The sequence below is a fragment of the Hyla sarda genome, chromosome 2 (assembly GCF_029499605.1).
Source record: "Hyla sarda isolate aHylSar1 chromosome 2, aHylSar1.hap1, whole genome shotgun sequence".
Classification (NCBI taxonomy): Eukaryota; Metazoa; Chordata; class Amphibia; order Anura; family Hylidae; genus Hyla; species Hyla sarda.
Window position 1 is genome coordinate 335548281 of NC_079190.1, and position 20963 is coordinate 335569243.

At 44.2% G+C, this 20963-nt stretch overlaps 1 protein-coding gene across 3 annotated transcripts in view; it reads right to left on the reverse strand.

Annotated features, from left to right (window-relative positions):
- The window catches only part of SRGAP2 (SLIT-ROBO Rho GTPase activating protein 2), a 136604-nt gene that overhangs the window by 97321 nt on the left and 18320 nt on the right, over positions 1–20963 (reverse strand). The window contains exon 1 of one of the 3 annotated variants that reach the window (XM_056558011.1): positions 10676–10815. The exons of the other annotated variants lie outside the window; for them this stretch is intronic. The gene's annotated coding sequence lies outside the window, so the exon portion shown is untranslated. Of the gene's footprint in view, positions 1–10675; positions 10816–20963 lie in introns of those variants that run through there. 3 annotated transcript variants of the gene reach the window in all.

Genomic DNA, 20963 nt, shown 5'->3' on the forward strand with positions numbered 1-20963 from the left:
CTATTTGCCTTTATTTTTCAGAATCCTTTAAAAAAAATAAAAACGAAGCAATCTGATTGGTTGCTATGGGCAACTGGTCAACTTTTCCTTTGAATGAGTTTTGATAACTCTCCTCCATCGTCTTCTTTACACAGCAATATTACATATGCCTAAAAATGTTCTAAAAGAGCTTTGCATTAAAACCGCTGTGTGACTAAGGAGTTCACTTACTAAATGTCTGTCAATCATATTATCCATTAAGGTTCTATAGGGAATAAGGCTTGTATGTAAATTACATGGCTGGTTTTGTTCATTGACAGAAATTTGCAAAATAAGGCTTTGTACAAACTGCGCCTGCTTACTGATTTCTGCAGCACAATTCCGCCAGCGGAATGGACAAAGTGCGGACGAGCCTTTACCCTGACATAATACAGTAAAACCCCTTCAGAAGACCACCCCTTATCCAGATCATCGTTTGTGTTATGGGTTTTTCTTGCTTCCTTCTTTTAGAAGAAGTCGGTGTCCTTCGCTGTCACTGTGCGCACTGACGGTGACGTCGCGTTGGGGACGTCACTCGCCATTGCGCAGCACACAGCAACAGCGCAGGAGCCAGAAGGATCGCGGACCCCCGGGAACGGGAAAAGGTAATTATAACACCGGGGATGGGGGGAGGCGATGGGGCGGCGACATGTGGCCAGAGAATGGGGGGAGGCAATGGGGCAGCGGCGGCGGTATGTGGCCAGAGGATGGGGGGAGGCAATGGGGCAGCGGCGGCGGTATGTGGCCAGAGGATGGGGGGAGGCAATGGGGCAGCGGTGGCGGTATATGGGCAGAGGATGGGGGGAGGCAATGGGGCAGCGGCTGTGACGGTCGTCTCTGGCCGGGGCATTATGGGCATATCGGCAAGGTAATTGTCGATACCGATAATGTCCAAAATCGTGAATCGTCTATCCCTACAGCTAGAACATAGCAAGTACAGAAATATAAGCAAGCAAACTATTACACTATTTTTGCACCACTCTCGTGAATTAAGCCAAAATAGGCTTTATTTCATGACTGTACCAAAAAACTACTTTTTATAGATTTACACACACAGTGAAATTAACAATATATGGGCATGGAGTAGCAGTCTATATGGCTTTAGACGTTACCACCGAAGAATAAAGAAAATTATTCATAAGAACAAAATGTCCGATATGCAACTAAATCCTGATCCTAGCCATTCTAGGCACGCATTCTTTTCACCAGTAGGAATGTTTTTTGTTCCCGGGGGTTAGGACAACAACCCATTTTTCTTCCCAATCTCCATAGAATAAATGTTATTTCCACAATAATTGGTTTTAGTAGTCACCGGAGGGTAATTAAACCGAGAGACAGAAATTAACACTTGGGTGGGTAAATCTAAACGGTGTACGGCATATTGTCCATGTGCTGGAGATGACAGCCATTAACACCCACTCTGTGCATCTCCAGCCTTGTTCTCGAGTGCTTGTGAACAACAGAGGCTTGCTGTGAGGTGACAGCAGTGACCTCTCCTCCACTACCCCGGGACTTCATGCCAGAGGGGAGGATTCCCCGGGTCTCCCTAGAGACTCATCAGCAAGAAATGACCCATAAAACAATTGGCTGGAGCTCGGCAACCCTCACCAATTCATTCTCTGAAAGGAGCCGGGTCCCATTAACCTCAATGTAGGGCTCTAACTGCTAATGGGTAAAACATAGTTACATAGTTAGTACGGTCAAAAAAGACATATGTCCATCAAGTTCAACCAGGGAACTTACTATAAATACTCTAGGAATCAGGAAAATCTGCATCCTTTAACACCATAGATTATATCTGCATTACAACAGACATGAGCAGCCAGAGAATAGCACAGACTAAAATAAGCATGAAATACATTGTGCCACCAGCTAGGTGACACCAACACCACCGAGTTGTAAAGCAAGATAACAATTGGTTAATATAGTTGAAGTGGGGTAATAGCACAAAAGAAACCTTACTAAAAAGTCTTAAACCAGCTAGATACATTCTTTGATGGTGGAGCCTGATGACTTTTGGGTCTGGTAAACATCCCGTTAAAGAGTCTTGGGAGAAACATGGGCCTGACAGGTTGGATTTTTCCTGCTGCATTTTATAGCTTCCCCAGGGAATAAGTGGCCTCTAATCTGCTAGCCTCATTCTACAGAAATACCATTCATGTTTGGCCAGGCCAAATGTATGTTATGGGGAGACTTGGTGTGGTTGGAAGATGGAAGAATGGTTGGAGGAGCTTCTACATAAACAAGATGAGAGTTGGTATTGTGTTAGCCTTAGAAATATAGGTGATAAGTGTAGTAGCAACAATGTCTTTATAGGCTAATTTAGGTTCCTTCATATGGCATGTTACAATAAATTTTTTTTTTTAAACAAAGTATTTATGAGATATTTGTTTTAAGTTTACTTTGTAACATGCCCAATGAAGGGACCTAAGAGGTCTCAAAAGCTTGCAACCTATATCTTCCAAGTTAGCCATCTACACAAAGACATTGGTTGACTACAATACTCACAGCAAAAAGAAAAAAAAAAAAGTACTGTATTTTTCGCCATATAGGACGCTCCGGCATATAAGACGCACCCAATTTTTTCCAGGAGGAAAATATAGAATACAATGTAAAGTATAGGATAGTGATCTTCAACCAGCTGACCTCCAGATGTTGCAAAACTACAACTCCCAGCATGCCCGGACAGCCGTTGGCTGTCCGGGCATGCCAGGAATTGTAGTTTTGCAACATCTGGAGGTCTGCAGGTTGAAGACCACTGGTATAGGACGTCTCTGCAGCCCGGTATCCTCGCTCTGCGTCGCCGCCATCACATCGCTATGCACGCCGCTCCTATTGGATGACGGAGCGGCGTGCGCGACGACGACGAAGGAGAGCGCCGGCCATGTAGGGGATCCCGGCACGGAGCAGACACCGAGGAGGCAGGTAAGGTCCCTCCCGGTGCAGCTGGGTTAGTGTCACTTTCACTTTAGACGCGGCGGTCAGGTTTGATCGCCACGTCTGAAGGGTTAATACAGGGCATCACCGCGATAGGTGATGTCCTTTATTAGCCGCGGGTCCCGGCCGTTGATGGCCGCTGGGACCGCCGGGATAGGACAGGGTTTTAATATATATTCGCCGTATAAGACGCTCCAACTTCCCTCCCCAGTTTTGGGGAAGAAAAAGTGCGTCTTATACTGTGAAAAATACGGTATACATATATACACACACATTATATTCCAATCCCATATCTGATCTCATTAATAAATCATATGGTGGATTGGGCTGCCCAAGGGCTTGACAAATCCAAAGGCAGCCAGTGATTTGATCCTGGAGCTTGTTACCTATTTTTCAAGCTTCACCTCCCTGCAGGGGGCATGGTGATTTGCCCATACACCGGGATGCCCATTAAATCTGGAGAAGCCAGTTTGCAGCCTCCAGCACAGTCTATACCCCATTGTATAAAACTTGCAGTCTATACCCCATAGTCTAATACATTGACACAACTCTATAATTTTTAAAGTTACACATCTTGCAATTTTCTGTTGCTCCTTTTGGCTCTCCTGGTATCTGTTCCTCCTCCCTCACATTGTGCTGTCTTAATCATCTTATATGTCAGGTTCTATAGGTTTACATCTAAGTGGAAAGTACTAAGCATATTCAAACCGTGAATTTAAAGAATCAGGGGTCTTATGATTCTGTCTTAAGTGTTATCTTATAGCCTTTTATTTGGACCATGCAAGACCCAGCGGTTCCATGCATTTTCGCATTTAGAGCCGTTACCGCTTTGCCAAGCAAACACCTTCTCGCAAATTTGTGCCATTGAAACCCGCTCAGTGATCTCCACAATGGTGGGAACTATCTCAGACTTCCAATTTTTGGCTATACAAGCTTTATTTCCATCCCTTCTGGATAATACCCGAATTCTGACACAAGACACCACAGCTTTACTCTTTCATAGAAAGTAAATGTAAACAGAGGACATCCAGTGCCATCCTTGTGTCCAATCCAATAACCGAGCAATTACAAGAAACATTCACACAATCTGCCACTAGGTCATTTTCCTTGAAACCAGTTTAACAACCATTATGGCATAATAGTAAAGGGTATGCAAAGAGCTGGTGGGTAAGGTTGGATGGCATACTGTATGTGCAGCATTAAGAATATTAGAAAGAAATTCCAACCCACTAAGGCAGGATTTCCATCAACCGCCAAATGAGCCGTACACTCTCCACACGCAGCATATTGGGGGAGATTTATCAAAACCTGTGTAGAGTGGTGCAGTTGCTCATAGCAACCAGATTACCTCTTTAATTTTAAAAAAATGAAATGAAAGAAGGGATATGATTGGTTGCTATGGGCAACTGCACCACTCTTCCTCTACACAGGTTTTGATAAGTCTCCCCCATAGTTAATGATAATGCAGTGAGCAATAAGGGTTCACTATCTGAAGTTATGTGGTTATTTCCATGGCTGCAACGACTAATCAAATTTTTTTTTTTAAATGAAAATCATTGTCAGCGATTTCCATTATCAATGCGACAGTTGTTAGGGAGCGCAGCCTAGCAACCAATAATATCCCTATTACCTCTTAGCCCCTCAGTCTGCCCCTACATGTTCCCTTTTTGTCTCCCTATCCCCTCCTGTGCCTCTGGATGCCTTTTTTGAAGGCCCTGCTGATCAGCGACATCTGCGGCCTACCTCAAGCACAGAGACCATGGCCTGGAGTGCAGTCCAGAAGCCAGCGCCAGCGTCACCATTGAGTCTCCATATCCTCTACGCCTCCGGTCACAAGAAAAAACTAGTAGAGACTGGTAAATGGAGGGTGGAAACTTTACCCACTTACTTATAGGTTACCCTTGGGCAACTCAGAAAAACCCTACTTTCCCAATGACCTAACTTATTTTTAAAAGGGCAATCTTTATTGTTTTATTTCTGCACAATTTGTTTAAAAAGTTCACAATCGCCATATTGTCCTGATTGTGAAGATCAATGTTCAACATTTTTTTGTTGAGTATAAGACAATATATGGTGCCTGCAGACAGACACCCTTATATTGTCTTTTGGAACATTGATCTTCACAATCAGGACAATATGGCGAATGTGAACTTTTTAAACAAATTGAATGTGCAGAAACAAAACAATAAAGATTGCACTTTTAAAAATAAGTTAGGTCATTGGGAAAGTAGGGTTTTTCTGGGTTGCCCAAGGGTAACCTATAATTAAGTGGTTCCAGTCACAAGAAGCCCCCAGTTCTGCCACGTGCCCCATTCTCCCTGCTGGTGCAGGGAGGACAGCCATCTCCAGGGTCTTTAAACTGCTCTTGTCCCCCGCAACGAGGCTCCAACTCAAAGGTTAACCCTTTAGGTACTGTCCCCTCTCTTTTCCCCATTAACTGTTCACGGCGTAGTCCCTACTTCCCTCCAGTCTTTCCATTAACTCTTTCTTGGTCCCCCAATCCTGTATTTTTTTATTTTTTTTTCAGAATAATTGATCAAAGAAATAATTGGCCAACTAATCGATTACGAAAATAATCGCTTATTGCGGCCCTAGTGCTTATCGATCATGATGGTTCAACATGAAAGCAACGCTTTGCTTTTGTTTTTTTTCTTGTCAGTCAGTAAAACTGCAGAGTTGTATCATATGGTCCATTTCCTCAAACAGGATTTCAAAGCGATGCACACAAAATGTCATAAATGTTATTTCCAACAGTGTCATTTCCTTACAGGCGGCACGGGGAGAAGGAAGGGGGTGGGGGGGGGGATTCGGAATACGGCTGCAGCTCGTGCTGAGCTATATGACAGCGAAGAAGAGAACGGATTAAGAATAGAGAGAAAGGTGGGGTGTGGGCGCTGCGGTGTCTGGCACATGGTCACTTCCCCATCACCATCTGCTGCCACTCTGAACAGGCAGAAATAGACTGAAGGCAAGTGATCATGATCTAAAGCAAGTAGGCTGCAGGCAAAATAAGGCATGGAAATGGAGATGAAAAAGGTAAAGATAAACGCTTTATAGAGCCAGCATACAGCCTGGCAGAATATCGGAGGTCGGAGAAATTCGGACTCCAACCATGCGTTATCAGATGTTCAATTTGCAAAGAAAACATAAAATAAAGTAAAAAACGGAACATACAGTGGAATTTTACCACTATGTGAAATAGTAGTAAATTTTAAATCAACATGAAGGGATTACGGTAAATTCAGCATGACTTTAGGATCACCGCTTGCTGCTAGTGAATGAAAACCCATCCTGATGAGGGTATGTTCAAGGCTTCTGTGAATGTTCAGTCCAGGTGGTATACCAGTGATCCCCAACCAGTGTGCCTCCAGCTGTTGCAAAACTACAACTCCCGGCATGCCCGGACAGCTGTGTGAGAAGGACCTTTTTCAACCTCTGAATGTAAACAATAAAAAGGTTTCCATTCTGACAAGCAAAGATTTTGAAAATTGTTTATAATTCAAAAGGCTTTTCTGTCCTGGCTAGCAGAGAATGGCAGAAAAAAAGAAAAAAAACCAAAACCTTCTTCTTACTCCTGTGCCGCTCTGGACTGCCCGTCAGAAGTGCCCTGGTGAAATCACCCCACACTGTGCATAGACTCTATGCAGTGCCCCGCGCAGTGTGTGGTGACATCAGAGGGGCGCCCCTACTGGGCAGTCCATAACGTCAGTGGCACAGGACCAGGAGTGAGTGTATGTTGAACAATAGGTCATTTTCTGATAACAAATTCCATTTAAGGCTTGCTAATATATTATCTTTTTCGCTAGGCCAATTGCCAACCAGCAGAGCAAGCAGCAGCAGCGGGTGACACTGACAGATCACCATACCATGAAATATGGATGTACAGGCATTGAAAATAAAAATTTTATTGCATGCCAAGTATGTATTTCTCTCCTCGGTAACTCAAGCTAGATTTTATTAAAGGGGTACCATGAAAACCTTAATTTATTATTTTTTTAAAGGTACAATACCACATCAATGGAGAAAAACAGACACGGTCACACATCTACAAAAAAATAAATAAATAAATATAATTATATTATATATATATATATATATATATATATATATATATAAATAAATTTTTTTTTTATAATAATAATAATTAATATTATTAATTATTAATAATAAATTATATATATATATATATATATATATATATATATATATATATATATATATACACACACACACACATACATATACACACACATACATACTCTCATCTCTATATATGTCAACAGGTTGTTAGTATACGTGTATATGTGATGATGCGCAAGCCCACTGGCCACGTTATGGCCACCTGAGTGTAGCAGGTGCCTAACTTCCATAACATAAAGTGGCTCGGTGCTGAGCAATGACCACCACAAATCGCCAGTGCCCATTGAGGGAACAGCCCAGTGGCAGAGAAGCCCCAATGAGGCCCGAGCTAGCCCCACCCCACCCCACAGACACGGCACCATTTAGGTACATTGCATGATCATATTAATTTGGCTTGTCCAACCAGCTGCCGAAACCCTAAATGACCTGATGCTATTACCATAGGACAGTGTTTGCCAACCAGTGTGCCTCCAGCTGTTGAAAACCTACAACTCCCAGTTGGAGGCCCATTGGTTTGCAGAAACTTCCATGGGAAGAGGCTGAACAAGTTATATGCTATTACACTCAGCCTATTGACTTGGTGATGGTGATGGCTCTTGTTAGCAGGGACTGGACCAGCGTTATCCTGATGTATCAATGGTGGATACATGTGTAGGTTTTACTATACATACCTCAAGTATTCAGAGAGGGGTGTGAATATATGTCTTAAAAAAATAGTAGTCTCTTAGATGGACTCCACTTTTTAACACCATGGGGCAGATTTCTGAATGATTTTCAAAATTAGGGGAAAATATGGTTTACGACATAATTTTCTACTTTTCTTTATTACTAAAATGGTATATCCAATAATACATCTCCACCAATGTATAGTGCAGAGGGAGTACAGTAATGCATGTGGTCTCAAAATGAGTTTCAAAAGGTAAAAAGGGGTGAAGCTAATAAACAATGAGGAGTGAAGCTAATAAACAATGAGGAGTGAAGCTAAAGAGTCAGCGTAACAACCAAGGGTAGCTGTAACATAAATGCAAAGACAAAGGGGAAGATTTATCAAAATCAGATCGCTGCTTTCATTTTTCAGAGGCCTTGTTAAGAATGGAAGAAGCGATCTGATGGGTTGCTATGGGCAACTGGGAAACTTTGCCTCTCCACGGGTTTTGATAAAATCTCCCCAATAGTATGTACTGCACAAGAGAAGTATATACCTGACAATGGTTAGCAGAGGGACTAAACCAAAAAAACTAAATAAAATGGAACGCCAGCCATGTATAATGTCAAGTATCCACCGCAAACCTACCCCAACGTACATTTCACTACATTGTTGCTTCGTCAGGGGGCTCCCATACAATGCACACACAGAAGGAGTGATTCTGCTCCCCTATATCTTTATAGCACACCTTAGAAGCAGCAGATGCATGGAGGACATTCTAAAAAGCAATCAATCCGTGAGAAATAATACTCCTATGGTCATCTTGAACAGTTTTTCAGAGTGAGTGGTGAATTTAGGAGGAGAAAAGCAAGAAAGGTGCCTGGTACATGAAGAAAGAGCAATTTTTCTCTGATCGGATAGAAAACATCTTATATTTACTTATACCATTGATTTATGCAGTATTAGCTGGGGGATAGTTAAATGATGTCAAGTTAGAGAAAAGATCCTGAAGGTCCGGAACAAAAACCCCTCTCTTTTGCAGGTAGTAGCAGTCCTGCTGTGTATAGTAGTACTTTCCCTCCCTGTAGGTGGTGTCCCTGGCACTTACTTACATGCTGCACAGCCCTGTTCTCTGTAAAATGTTACTGCTCCACTCCCAGTCTGTAACACATTGTCTTATAAAGTAGCATTTAAAGGGGTACTCCGGTGCTTAGACATCTTATCCCTTATCCAAAGGATAGGGGATAAGATGCCTGATCGCCGGAGTCCCACCGCTGGGGAGTACCCCTTTCACATCACTCTGCGTCCTCCATTGCATCTGCACTCTTTGCTTGAGCGCATTGTAACACTACGCTATGTCACATGCTCCTCAATAGGACACCATGTTACGGAGGGGGTAATATTTTTACAGTAGTCATGGCCATGTAATAGGTGCTCCTATACAGAGCTGAGAGGAGCTGGGTCCAGGGTGGCCGGCAGCTGGGTCCAGACCAGGGCTGGGCTCTGCCTATAAGTGACCACGGTTCTAAAGCTTCAAAGTTGTAATACCACATACAACCTAAGGACAGGTGTGGTGCTGTTTTTGGAAGAAATCAGCTCTGTTTTTCCATTCCTGGATAACACCTTTAATTGTGAAGTTTAAAAAAGGTACAGAGCCACAGCCAAACTACTTTGTACAATAAAATATAATGCCTAGACCATTGACTATTATCAATATCTTTAAGGGGGGTTTCTAGATACAGCATCCCAGCATAGCCACAACTTAATTAACAGAACGGTCTACTATCGATCTCTTTTACTACATTTGCCTGCCCGACAGCCCTGGCAAACAGCTGATCGGCAGGGTTGGCAGGTGTCTGACCCTTTTTGATCAGATATTAATAACCTATAGTGAGGATAAGCCAACAATAAATAAGTCCCAGAAAACCTCTTAGGGGTCTATTCAAAAGTAAAGTGTCCTGCACTTATCCTGCAATACCCTATACTGAGAATAGGCCATCAATAAATAAGTCCCAGGCTCTATTCACATGTATAGTATCCTGCACATATTCAATGCGCAGGATCGGAAGCTGCAGAATTCAATGTAAACCAATTGACTGAACACAGCTTCAAATCTGCAGCTTCAAAATATGCTAGGTACCGTATTTTTCGCCGTATAAGACGCACTTTTTCTTCCCCAAAACTGGGGGGGGGGGAAGTTGGTGCGTCTTATACGGCGAATACACACCTATCGCAGCGGTCCCTGCGGTCCCTGGCCACCGCGTCTGAAGCGAAAATAACACTAACCTGGCTGTTCAGTCGGCTGTTCGGGACCACGGCGGTGAAATCGCGGCGTCCCGAACAGCTTACAGGACACTGGGAGGGACCTTACCTGCCTCCTCGGTGTCTGCTCCGTGCCAGGATCCCCTGCATGGCCGGCGCTCTCCTTCATCATCATCACGTTGTCGCGCATGCCGTCCCGTCATCCAATAGGAGCGGCGTGCGTAGCGACGTGATGACGGCGACGGAGAGCGTGGATCCCGGGGAAAAAGACGTCCGGAGCGTCGGGGACACCAAGGGGACGCGGCGACAGCGATGGAGCGACATCCAGGGCAGCGGTGTCGAGCAGTGACCTGTGAGTATTACCTCCTATACCAGTGGTCTTCAACCTGCGGACCTCCAGATGTTGCAAAACTACAACTCCCAGCATGCCCGGATTGTAGTTTAGCAACATCTGGAGGTCCGCAGGTTGAAGATCACTGTTGGGTTCAGAATCTTTTTTTCCTTGATTTTGCACCTTTAAAATTGGGTGCGTCTTATATGCCGGTGCGTCCTATAGGGCGAAAAATACGATATACTGTATGTGTGAATAGACCTTAAAGGGGTAGTCCAGAGAGCACTCTAAACTTCTACACATTCATTTCTCATTTACTAACAATACATTGTTTAGGTGACCTTTTTTCTCTTTGAGCGTTGGGATATGAGTGGGGGAGGGGAGAATTACGTGCACGTCTCCTGTACTCCAGGCAAGTTGTGTTCACATGGGAGGTGACTGCAGCATTGCAAATAGGTGTCTGCGCCTCAGTATGCTCCAGTCTCAGCTGCCGAGCATCTTCAGAGCGGAAGGAGGTTGCCATGGAAACCTTTACACTTCCCGAGTACCAGAGCTGATAACAAGATTGCTGCATCTTTACTTCTTATTAAAACGGCAGAATGGATGGGAGTGACCCAGAATCTACATAGTCCTATATACACCGAGGGAAAGACTAGACTATTCCAAGGGACTGTTACAAACACTAGAAATAGGTGCACAGTTATAATATGAAATAATAGTCATATATTAACCTTTTAATTCATATGTAGTTCAGCAAACATAAATGAACCAATGTCTTGGCTTTACACATGCCTGTACAGTCAGGGTTAAGTCAGTTTAGAACCTAAATAGAGAGAAATGCAAAAATATTATATAAAAATATATAATAATAACAACAACAACAACAACAACAACAACAACCAGTCATCCTTAATTTTCTATGAGTCCTATTAGGACAGGGGTTAGCCAGGAATTTTTATATTATATTATATTATATATATATATATATATATATATATATATATATATATATATATATATATATATATATATATATATAATCTCAACTGGCTCCAGAAAGTTAAATAGATTTGTAAATTACTTCTATTAAAAAATCTTAATCTTTTCAGTACTTATGAGCTTCGGAAGCTAAGGTTGTTCTTTTCTGTCTAAGTGCTCTCTCATGACACCTGTCTCGGGAAACGCCCAGTTTAGAAGCAAATCCCCGTAGCAAACCTCTTCTAAACTGGGCGGTTCCCGAGACACGTGTCATGAGAGATCACTTAGACAGAAAAGAACAACCTTAACTTCCGAAGCTCATAAGTACTGAAAGGATTAAGATTTTTTAATAGAAGTAATTAACAAATCTGTTTAACTTTCTGGAGCCAGATGATATATAAAAAAAAGTTTCATGGATAACCCCTTTAATATGCTTTTTACTAAGAATCGTCCTCCATACCGCAGACCTCAGTTTTTCCCTGTGTCCTATACAGAGGTAAGGCAATATAAAACCAAGTCATTGGGACTATCCCTGGTCCTGACTGATAGATCTCTCCCCATATTTAAACCGTGGGTGATATGACAATAAGGGCCCGATGACACGGAGCCCCATCCCAGGCCAAACACATAAGTAGGATTACTCTGAAATGGCGCAGCCGTCTGGAGTGGATAATAAATTGTTGCGGTAGGAAAGCCTGTAAGTATTTCATGTTGCTTGCGGTTAGAGACAGGTTCCCTTTAAGCATTACCCTGCTGTTTTTATTAATATGAGAAGATCTCCTTCTTGGAGGTATCAGAACACTTTTAGTGTGCCCCTATTGTTTGTCCATGAGCTCCAAAAGAGGACAAGGAATGATACACGGCATATGATAAATATGGTGCTAGTACATGTTTTAAAATTACCCTTCAGTATACCACTTTGTATGGTTCCTTCTCTTCAATATTTTAACCAGTTGCGCCAAAATGTGTGACTGTTTAAAAATGCTGTCCACAGCCAGTTTTGTAAGCCAGGTCTAGGCTGGTGTAAATTTGCAACAAATTGAGGGCTTTGCTCATAAAGCAAAAGTCGCAATAAAAAAAAAAAATCTATAAACAGCAACTGAGAAAAATAGTGAAACAAATCAACACCACAAAACAGGGTAAAAACTAGGGATCGGCCGATTATCGGTTTGGCCGATATTATCGGCCGATAATCGCGATTTTGGACATTATCGGTATCTGCAATTACCTTGCCAATATGCTGATAATGCCCCCCGTGCAGAGACGACCATCGCCGCCGCTGCCCCATTGCCTCCCCCCATCCTCTGCCCACATACCGCCGCCGCCCCATTGCCTCCCCCATCCCCGGTGTTATAATTACCTGTTCCCGGGGGTTCGCGATCCTTCAGGCTCCTGCGCTAGTGCTGTGCGCTGCGTAATGCCGAGTGACGTCCCCAACGCGACGTCACCATCAGTGCGCACAGTGACAGCGCAGGACACCGACGGAGCCAGAAGGATCGCGGACAGGTTATTATAACACCGGGGATAGGGGGTGGTGGCGGTATGTGGCCAGAGGATGGGGGGAGGCAATGGGGCAGCGGCGGTGGTATGTGGGCACAGAATGGGGGGGGGGGGAGGCGATGGGGCAACTGTGGTGGTTAGACTCAGGACAGGCAGGGGGAGAGAAGTGGGCAGCGGTCTCTGGCACCGCAAAAACCGCTGCAGTTCATTGATTTAAAGCGCCCGCTTTAAGTTATTGATTTACAACGGCTTCTGCCTCGCCGGGGGGGGCTGAAATAGCCGATAGCTTATACCGGAATATCGGTATAAGTTATCGGCTATCGGCCTGAAAAGGTGACAGATTATCGGTATCGGCCCTAAAAAAAAACAAAAAAAAAACAAACATAATCAGTCGATTACTAGTAAAAACTATTAAATTCCCCCCCCCCCCACGACATTCCTATGTGAGAAGTAGAATGTTGAAATACATTTATCATGTGCCTATGGGGTCATAACTGTCCATGTGCCCCATGTGATTAAGTGGCAACTCCACGTGTCTGTGATGCCAATTCCTATGATAAGAAAAGAGAAGTGCACTACAATGACTTGGTGAAGAATTGGCGATTTTGCCGACATCGAATGCTCGGGAAGAAGTAAGATGGTCGGCCTATTCCAAGCCAACTTTTCTGGGAATCCATATCCAGCCAGCCTTCAAGGCAGAGAGGCCTGGACCAGAGAGATATCTTAAATTACAAACGGTGTGTTTTGACTGCTCAGCCCTCTGCCAAAGTCAGTTCCTTGTTTCACTAGAAAAAAAAAAAATAAGTGAGGAAATCTCAGCAGTAGAAACAGCTGTCATTTTCCAAGGGTTTAATCTGTCTGTGAAATGGGAGAGGAAAAACATTACCATAAAGACTCCTTGTTCCATGTAGCTGCATGATCCACATTAACTTTGTTCTTGAAAATACGTTATTTAGGAGCCTTTTGGTAAAATATTTTGCAGTGATAAATGGACTTCCTTTTAAGATGTAAATGGCTTAAAATAGTCCAAAAAAAAAAAACATTTTAAAAATTAAAATGTCTAAAAACTGTGTGTGAACAGAAAAATGCCATGTGTGAACAAAGCCTAAAGATGGATGCAGACAGAAGAATTGTTCTTCTTGACAAATAACCCGATCATTTTTGATCAATGTACAAAAGGTTCCAAAAAATAAAAAAATAAAAAAAAAACAACAAGTCCAAAAACTAAATGATTCATTGGAAGGATTAAAAAAGTGATTGAGATTGATCCCTAATTCTCGACTAGTATTACCGTATTTTTCGCCATATAAGACGCTTCGGCATATAAGATGCACCCGATTTTAAAGGATGAAAATCTAGAAAAAAAAAAGAAGATTCGGAACCAAATACAATGTAAAGTATAGCCAACGGCTGTCCGGGCATGCTGGGAGTTGTAGTTTTGCAACATCTGGGAGGTCCGCAAGTTGAAGACAACTGGTATAGGAGGCAATACTCACGTGTCCCCGCCGCTCCCGTCCCGTCACCGCTGCCCTGGATGTCGCCCTCCATTGTTGTCGCCGCGTCCCCGGAACATCTCTGCTGCCTGGTATCCTCGCTCCCCATCGCCGCCATCACGTCGCTACGCACGCCGCTCCTATTGGATGACGGAACGGCGTGCGCGACGACGTGATGATAACGGTAGGAGAGTGCCGGCCATGCAGGGGATCCCGGCATGGAGCAGACACCAAGGAGACAGGTAAGGTCCCTCCCGGTGTCCTGTAAGCTGTTCGGGACACCGCGATTTCACGGCGGCGGTCTCGAACAGCCCGACTAAGCAGCCGGTTTAGTGTCACTTTCGCTTCAGACGTGGCGGTCAGCTTTGATCGCCGCGTCTGAAGGGTTAATACAGGGCATCACCGCGATTAGTGATGTCCTGTATTAGCCGTAGGTCCCGGTCGTCGATGGCCGCAGGGACCGCTGCGATAGGACAGGGTTTTAATGTGTATTTGCCGTATAAGATGCACCAACTTCCCCCCCCCCCCCCCCCCCCCAGTTTTGGGGAAGAAAAAGTGTGTCTTATAGGGCGAAAAATACGGTATTTAGTTTGCTAGGCAGTGGATTATATTCGGTCACTTGTCCGATTGCCAAAGACATGTCCCCTTTTAGGACCAATAATAAAAAATTAAAAAATTGTTAGCCGTGGGATCGAAACTTTTGAATAGAACGAAACCAAACTGTATTTTTTTTCAATCAGATATCTTTGGTTCTATAGGCACAAAAGGGTATTATAAGGGTTCATTACTGGGCATTTCAGATGAAGACTCATTAAATCTATCATCATCTTTGAGAATGTATCCTCCGTGACATGTTTTATCTTTCAGAGAGAACAATAGGCCTTGATGCTCCACAATACATGTCAGTATCAACCAGCTGCAAGAGAACCCGGCTTCACTGGAGAAGGGGGAGGGGGATAAAACAGGACTACGACTGGAAGCGCCGGTGCACATTGTGGGGGAGATTTATCAAAACCTGTGCAAAGGAAAACTTGCCCAGTTGCCCATAGCAACCAATCAGCTCGCTTCTTTCATTTTACAGAAGCCTTGTTAAAAAGGAAAGAAGCGATCTGATTGGTTGCTATGGGCAACTTTACCTCTGGACAGGTTTTGATAAATCTCTCCCTGTATCTTTGTCGAAGGGTTGTATGATGTGCGGATCTTTTCACGTTGTTATTATAGTATTGCTAATGTTTAATACATTTGGTGGCATTTGGTGGCATTGGGGCCGCTTTGCCGGTGGGTCGTTCCCCCCTGTGGGCATTGGTGTCGCGGCGGTGGTGGTCGTCGCCCAGTGCTACGCCATTTTATGCTAGGGACGTTAGGGACCCACTCTAAATAGGTGGCCTTGACGTGGCGAGTGGCCTTGTACTTTTTGATCAAAAATGTATAACAACCTGTTAGTTTTTGATATTATGCTGAGAAGCAATCAGATCATTATACAAGATTGTAGATGTGCGCCATGTCTGTTTTTTCTACCTGAATTAACTTAAAGAAAATCTGTTCTTACAACTAGTTCCCCTTCGTAAACAAATATTACACTCAACCAGGGCCACCAACGCCAATGTTTAGTAAAACTGTTAAATTAGATAAAAACACGAACTTCGTAAATAGCTGAGAGCCGCATTTCTTTTGCCAGAATCCTAGAAAAGTTTGGGTGGCTAAAGGAATCCTGGAGAGGTGTAGGCAGTAGGGTTTCCTAGGCAGCGCTCCAGTAGAGCATCCTGCCAAGTCAAACATGCCAGAATGCAATATGTTAGAGAAGGACACACAATATAGAATAAAATGGACTCGGAGGGAATAGGAGATGCCTAAGCAGAGACAGATGTGGGCTTTGACAAGCTCAGGAAGCAAGTGTGACAATGCTACCAGAAAGATGAAGAAAAATGTGGAAGCGTACGACCAAGAAAATGGCAGTGTATGGAGATGAAGTCTTACGAAAGAAACCACATGCACAATGAGTTAATGGAAAGCCCCAGGATCTACAGCTATGTTTTTGTTGCGGAGGTTTCGTGTGTCAATAGGTCTGGGATTCTGCTCAAAAGCATGCCCAGCCCCACATCTGAGGAATGAAAAGTTTTACTAGAAGAAGAGGCTCCTTTCATCCTTTATCACTTTCTGCTGCAGCAATAAAACGTGTGACCAAAGAATGGGGACTGGAGAATGGTTCTCCCACCGAGATATTTGTAGAAAGGCACACGGAACATATGCTGGGAAAGATGATCACATATTAGCTTGGATTTTCTAACCTATAGACGCAAATACAATGCCCACCGGCTTCTGATGTGACGTCTCAGGCCTCGCCACTGATCTTTAGTCCAACAATGTCATTCATTAATAGTCAAGCAATAGTGTTGTCTGGTGGCATTGAATCAAAACTAAATGTAACATATAGATAGTGTTCTCTTTGTTATGTGCAAAAAACAGGGTCAGAAGGTGCTTCCGTCCCTATGATATGATATCATAATATAGTCGTAGATTTAAAGGGGTACTACCGTGGAAAACTTTTTTTTTTTAAATCAACTGGTGCCAGAAAGTTTCCATTTTAGGAACTGGAGAAAATCCCCATAGCAAACATATGCTTCTCTGGACAGAAGAGGTCAGCAGAGAGCACTGTGGTCAGGACATCACAGGAAATGCATTTCTTTTTGGATTTCTCTTTAGTATACATGCTGGGAGTTGTAGTTTTGCAACAACTGGAGATCCGCAGGATGGAGACCACTGGTATAGAGTGTCAGCGCCGGTGGCCGCAACGAAGAGGACAAGGAGGGCAGCGCATGCGGGTGACATGTGAGAAGTACCCTGATGGGGACAGCGCTGGGCTAATAATTAATATTGGGGGAGGGGGGGGGGAAGAACAGCGCTCGCGGGTCACATAAGATTAGTTCCCCGACCAGGTCCAGGGGACAGCGCAGCGCTGGGCTGATTCATTCATTCCCGAGGGGCCAAACCGGTATTGCGGTATGGGTTAAAATTCATATCGTGCAGCACAAAACGTCAGTATTCGGTATGAACCGGTATACCGCCCAGCACTAACAAAACGTCTGTCAGATGGACTGGTCTTTCCTTGCAATGGAGACATAATCCATGTGGAACTGTGGGAGAAAATCCATGAAGGGCAGGGCATACAGGCTGTAGATAGAGAAGAAAGCACATAGAAGGATGTCTGCAGGGGAGAATCACTGATGGGGCTGCGTGTAAGTGTACAAAAGCTTACACACTAACTGTACAGAAACTAAGCAAACATTTTAATAAAAATAGGGCTAAAATATTTTTTGCACAATAATATATTGTAAACAAATATAAAAAAATTATTCTTTCCATAGCCTTTAAAATAGTGCCCAGACACTTCCTATATGTTCAGTGTGTAGTTATAGTCCCAAGGGCCCCTAAGCACTGTCTTTTCCATCGTTCTGCTCTGTCATTGGAGCATAGCAATAAAAAATGTTGCAGATGCATTGCACACCGAACACCATATGATTTTATTGGGGTCTAGCAGCTGTCCAGGATAGTGTCAAGAATTTTACCGGACACCGCAGTGCAGCATTCTGCACTAGTTTGTCTGCCATTTTTGAAGGAACCTCCAACCCAGATGTGAACCTAACCTAACACAATGCTTCATAAATAAATAAAATTCATGTTTGATTATCATTTACCGTATATACTCGAGTATAAGCTGAGTTTTTCAGCACGATTTTTCGTGCTAAAAACGCCCCCCCTCGGCTTATTCTCCGCCTGTCAATCCCTTCTCTGTGGTCTTCAACCTGCGGACCTCAAGATGTTGCAAAACTACAACTCCCAGCATGCCCGGACAGCCATCGGCTCTCCGGGAATGCTGGGAGTTGTAGTTTTGAAACATCTGGAGGTCCGCAGGTTGAAGATCACTGCCGGGCCTTCGTCATCATCCAGACCCCCCCCCCTTTTGTTTTCTACTCCCCTCCCCTCGGTGGGAAGGAAGGGTGAGCTGGTCCGGGCCATCTATGCTGCAGGGACTGTCCGGTGGGGAGGGTTAGTCGTTCCGGGCTGTCTATCTTCCCCGGGAGGCCCCGGACTAGTGACGTTGCCTTGATGACGACGCACAGGGACGTCCCTGCGCATGAACGTCCCTGTGCGTCGTCGTCAAGGCAACGTCCCTAGTCCGGGGCCGGCCTGAAGCTGAGAAGAGGGCCTCCCGGTGAAGATGGACAGCCCGGAACGACTAACCATCCCCACCGGACGTTCCCTGCAGCAAGGATGGCCCGGACAAGCTCACCCTTCCTTCCCACCGAGGGGAGGAGAGTAGAAAACTAAAGGGGGGGGGGGGGGGGGGTCTGGATGATGAGGAAGGCCCGGCAATGGTCTTCAACCTGCAGACCTCCAGATGTTTCAAAACTACAACTCCCAGCATGCCCAGACCGCCGATGGCTGTCGGGGCATGCTGGGAGTTGTAGTTTTGCAACATCTGGAGGGCCGCAGGTTGAAGACCACTGATTGAGGGGTTTGACAGACGGTGATGATGAAGGGGGGGGGGGGGTGATTGTGAGGGGGGGGATGATGACAGGGTGATGAGACGGGGGTGTTAATGAAAAGGGTCTGGATGATGACAGGGGGGGAATGATGTATTTTCCACCCTAGGCTTATAGTCGAGTCAATAACTTTTCCTGGGTTTTGGGGTGAAATTAGGGGCCTTGGCTTATATTCAGGTCGGCTTATACTCGAGTATATACGGTACATTTATTTATGGTGACCTATATATCTGTCATAAGGGAAAGCTTCATGTACTGTTATGTGCCGTGTAATTGGCACAATCAAGCCTGAGGAAGAAGAGATTCGGACCTTCGGACCTCTTTTTTCCAGCACCATTATGTAAATGACCACCTCACATTCATATACAGTTATCCTAATCGGTCTTCCTGAACAGAATGATGGAGAATGTCCAGTACGCTGGTTATTTACATACAGTTTGTGTACAGTCCCGAAAGACCAAATCTCTGCACCCTGGTTTTCACCTGTTCAGAAAACAGGAGATCCAAAGTCACTGCAAGGGTACTGAAATATTCATGATTCCGCCACCCATGCCATATCCTCTATACTGTTCATATAAGCCAAATGGCATGTTTATAGTCATCAAGGGACAATAGTGGTCTGTGTGATGGGCACACAAGGAGTTACGATGCAATCAAACAGTTGCCAGGTAACCGGAATAAGGCATGCCCGTAGTGCCCAGTGACAAGTTAGTGTGTGTGAGTATCCTGCTATCACAAGGCACATTCCAGGCGGATCCCGGGCACGCGGCCTCCTGTTTAATCACAGCCTTTAATTCATCAGGCAGCTGGGCAAGAGGCCCAAGATTTCCTTAACTCCTTCCCTACAATGTGCCGCACTGCAGAACCACACAACCCCTGCAAGCCCAGAAAAAGGGTCTGGTGGATGTGAAGTTTGAAAAAAGGCCACAGGATGCTCTTGGACATTTGTCATCTGCAGAACAGCGTCCGTCCGCACCAAACTGACCTCCTTCTGCACCAAAGTAGTCATTGACCTTCTGACTTTAATACAGCAGAAGGTCAACAGCTGTCACAAGGACAAAGGCCAGAAGAAACCCATGTAAGGGCTGTCGCCATGGAACCACACACCCTGCGTTGTCTACCTCGTCCCACATGGCGCTTTTCTACTGGTTTGTTAGATCACTGCCAAGATACGGAACAACATTCAACCAGCACATCAGACACGACTATTCAGCATAAATATGCTTTGCTGTGCAGAAAAGCAAGTCAGCACTATGGTAATAGCAGGGAGCCTGGGGATTGCGCATATATTCCTGTACCAGTCACAATGTGGGGAGAAGAGATCATGGTTACAGCTCAGGGAGAGCAGGGCCCTATGAACCAGACAGTTACGGAAATGTAAAAATATATGAATATACAGTATAAAGTAATAAAGACTCCAAATATGTGCATTGTGTTGAGTACGAAGCAGCAGAGATATAACGTAGTCCATGGCCACCAAGCAGGTCTGCAAATAAAAGATAAGGACTATGGCAGGTGGCAACAGGCAACCACTCTTTACCCTGTCCACACTAGTTTTTATAAATGAGTTCCATTAAAGAGTAATAAAGAATAAATCGGATAGAAGAATGCGAAATACCAGACACAATAGACACGTAAAAACATGGCGATCGTAAATCAAGACAAATAACCACTTACACTTCATCTCTCTTTCATAACACTGACGGCGTAATGAGATTATTGAAGCCGATCTCCATCAGCTACCCACGCGAATAACAGGCATATTCTTTCCAATAAATAGATATGGGGGAATTATAGATATTACGATCTATATAAATTAGAGGAGAATTATGACTTGCTCTTGTGCCGTTGGCATAGAAATGAGACGTATACCATAACACTAACAGACGCAATGAGAACATACAGAGACTATTCCAGCTGGTCCTGGGCAATATCATATTGGTCTATACTGTCATTCTGTATTAAAAATATGCACAGTGCTTGGTCCAACATCTGTTGTCTAAAAGGCGTCATCAATGGCTACTAATATACTACACATTGGGGTCCATGAAGCAAATGCTGTTAAAGGGGTTCTTGAGGATTGAACAAACATTGCAAGTTTCTCCTAAAACAGT